The sequence below is a fragment of the Triticum aestivum genome, chromosome 6B, assembly GCF_018294505.1.
Source record: "Triticum aestivum cultivar Chinese Spring chromosome 6B, IWGSC CS RefSeq v2.1, whole genome shotgun sequence".
In the NCBI taxonomy this organism is placed as follows: domain Eukaryota; kingdom Viridiplantae; phylum Streptophyta; class Magnoliopsida; order Poales; family Poaceae; genus Triticum; species Triticum aestivum.
In genome coordinates, this window is record NC_057810.1 from 655,840,776 (window position 1) to 655,844,449 (window position 3,674).

General features: G+C 43.6%; 1 pseudogene; it reads left to right on the forward strand.

Annotated features, from left to right (window-relative positions):
* The first annotated feature begins 2,687 nt into the window (after positions 1–2,687).
* Positions 2,688–2,977, forward strand: LOC123135323 (uncharacterized; annotated as a pseudogene).
* The last annotated feature ends 697 nt before the right edge of the window (positions 2,978–3,674 follow it).

Consider the following 3,674-nt stretch of genomic DNA (forward strand, 5'->3'; position numbering starts at 1 on the left):
TGGCTATGAGGTCCTGAAGCTAGGCGCTTATATCATGCTTGTTTAATCAAAAAATCATTCTGCTTTTGATTTACCATGGGTGCTTAGTACCTGTACTATTCTGCAACTTTTTGCATTTCGCATATGCTCACCCATCCTGGCCTGGATTGTGTTCTGTTTGTTTTGGCAATGGTCAATCCGGTAACTGAGTGATCGTCTAGATATATGATGATGTATAGCAGTATCTGCTCGAGTTGATGAAAAACAACCTGTATCTGGCATTCCGGTAACATGGTTTGGTGTAAGAGCACCTCTAACAGATTTTGCACCCGCCTGTGCATCATCAGAAATGATGCATGCAACCAACTTTATTATAAAACTGAAGTGTCAAATATTCGCAAGGTGAGTACAAGGTTTAACACAAAAGTAGCAGAAGGGAGTGTCATGTACGGATCCACCAAGAAGCTCTCAAGATGATTTGGATTTCTTTTGTTATGTTTGGAGTATTAAAGACAAGGTCATTACGGCAGTTACCCAACGCCCACAAAAAAGCACAAACACCCATAAGTATATGCTCCTTATCTTATATAAGGGCTTTTCTAACCCATCCCCATCGATCCCCAATCGGCTATAAGGGAGTAAAAATTATACTTCGACCCCAACTTTCTCCCTAAATATACCCCACCGAGACAGGCTGGAGTATAAATTTCTGCCCTCTCTCACCCTCACCTTCCCCACTACTGGAATTTCCCTATACGCCGGTGCCAGGCTCTTTTCGCCAAGAGCCAAACCACGGGCACTCAGCAAACTTCGGTACGCCGAGAGCCACGCTCGGCAACAATGGTTTAGGCAACTAGCCCATGTTGCCGACGCAGAGTCACGGCGAAGAGACTACACTCGACAAACGGTACAGACGCCGAGAGCACCACACGACAACGAGTAGCCACGTGGCATGCCCGTTCGCACCCGACGGATCTGTCAATTTTTTTTCATATTACCGAGAGCCGGTTGTCGATGCTCGGTACAGAATATGCCACATCCTATTTTTCCTATTTTTTGTGTGTGTTCTTTGGCCCTCTATTTTTGTGTCTGATATTTCATATTTTATAATGACTAACATTTTAAAATGCCATGACTTATGTTTTTGGGTAGATTTTTTCAAATCTCAACATCTAAACACTACTCCCACCATTCCTTTATGTAAGGTGTACTATTTTTGCTAGGGTTACACAAAATTATAGCAGATTTAGGACGAAGTTGTCCTTGGCTAATTTGTTGGTTAGTGGCAAGTAAATGAATTAGGCCAGGAAAGAAAGAGATACTTGCAATACGTAGAAAGATTCCCCAGTAGGCTACTGAGTTAGTTGTTTTTTGAAGTATTTATGTATGCACTTTGCAACAATACAGGTAATATGAATACAAATTTGTCTGAAGGCTACAAGTTCTAGTTTATTGCAGTGGTTAAAAAAATTGCCCCCCCCCCCTCCAATAAATTCTTGTCAAGCTCCGCCACTAATTCCTACTGAGCATGGCTACAAACGGAGAAGATCCCTAGACCTAGGGTTAGGACCTGTACCGAGAGGGCTCTCGGTACATGCAGCTATTACCAAGAGCCGGTTACCGGCCCTCGGTACTGAGTAAGCCACATCCTATTTTCCTTTTATTTGTGTGTGTTTCTTTGCCACTCTCATTTTGTGTCTGATATTTCATGTCTTTTAATGACTCATTTAAAAATGCACTTTTGAAGACTTGTGTTTTGGGTTAGATTTTTTCAAATCTCAACTTCTAAGCACTATAAAGTAAAAGAATTAAAACAAAGACCTGTCGTAATACGGAGAAGCAGGTATTCATCAACCTCTACCCCCTCTCGGTGCCGGTCAATGTCGTAGACCGTCAGGGCCACCGGAAGGGTGCACGGCCGGAAAACCCCATCTCGGTAATGTCTAACTATAATGGTAAACAACAACAAAAAGAATAACACGTATTTACCAAGCACGGCTAGAAACGGGGAAGACCTCTCGAACTGGGGTTAGGACCTGTACCACGAGAGGTATTCTTGGAAAACCCCATCTCGATAATGTCTAACTATAATGGTAAGGTGCTTTGCGAAGCATGTAGGAAAAAATAAAGGAGATGTAAATAACAACAAAAAGAATAACACATATTTACCGAGCACGGCTACGAACGGAGAGGATGTGTAGACCTAGGGTTAAGACCTTTGCCGAGAGTGACTCTCGGTAAAGGCAACTATTACCGAGCACCGCTTATCAACCCTCGGTACTGAGTAAGCCACATCATATTTCCCTTTTAATTGTGTGAGTTTCTTTGCCACTCTTTTTTTGTCTGATGTTTCATGTCTTTTAATGATTAAAGTTTTAAAATGCCATGACTTTTGATGACCTGTGTTTTTAGTTAGATTTTTTCAAATCTCAACTTCTAATTAAGCACTATACAAAGTAAAAAAAATTGAAAACAATGACCTGTCGTAGCACGGAAAGAAATTGACTCGTGTTTTGCGGACTAGCGGTGTCACCTCAAGACTAGGCCCCGGCTACCTCAAGCTCGGCCACGCAATCCGCGGAACACGCAAATCTGCAAGCAAATCCACATCGATTTAACCTTCCTCTTGATCGATCGCACACACGACTACAGTTCTCAAGCCTCTAAAAAAAGTGCAATACAATTTTCATCGTCGTCGAGGCGCACCCATGGCAGCGTCTGCGCGCACATGCCTGGTGGTGGCAGCGCTGGCGTGCGCGCTAACGCTCGCGCTGCGCTCGAGGACGCGCAGGCAGACGAGGCCGAGAAGCCCAAGTGCGCTCCGGGCGCCGCCACGCCATGCCGCGTGGGCGCGTTGCGCGACCCGGAGAACCAGGAGGAGGGCCTGTTGAACTTGAAGGTGCCGATCAGCGCGGCCGACGACGACTACAGCGATCCCGACCAGCCCAAGGACCCCGACGAGTCCGACGGCGATGACCTCGTCGTCCTCGGCCACTGATACGGTCGACCGGCCGCTCCGGCATGATCGATCATGTGCGCGTGGCGCTTAGCATTCCATTTTTTTTATTCTTTAGCTATTTTTTCGATGCGTTAAGTAGATAATATGCGTGGACCGCGAACCTGTGTTTTCCGAAGACTATAATGTACAATGATTAGTCTTATCTTAAGTTTTTCATGTAACTGAGAGATGACAAAAAAAATGTTTACAATGGGTCATCTCCTAGCCTTATCTTCAATAACTAGCTATTCCTAAAAATATGATGAGACATATTGTGCTAAGAGATCATCTCTTGTCTTGTCTTAAATAAGAGAAGACAAACCTTTACTTATGAGTTCTTTCTCCTTCACCTCATCATTTATTCTACATGGCACTCCTAAGATAGCATCATTGTACATGCCCTAAAGGGATTTGGACATTTGGTAATGTCTGATCCTTACTCGATTAATCTGCAGTACGCCATTCCTAGTCTCAAGTTTTTGGTTTGATATGGCAATAAGATTGGTTGAATGAGAAGTCAAAAGTAAATTATGCAACACATATTGTTTTCTCCAAAACTCTAAAGTAGGATGAAGCGCCAGCGCCAGCGTTAGCGCGCACTGATATAAGTAAATGTATATTTCATATTGGACTTTAATAAGTAAATGGAGGGTTTCTCGCCGGCTTGGATTAATTAGATTATGATTTGTGTCACTTT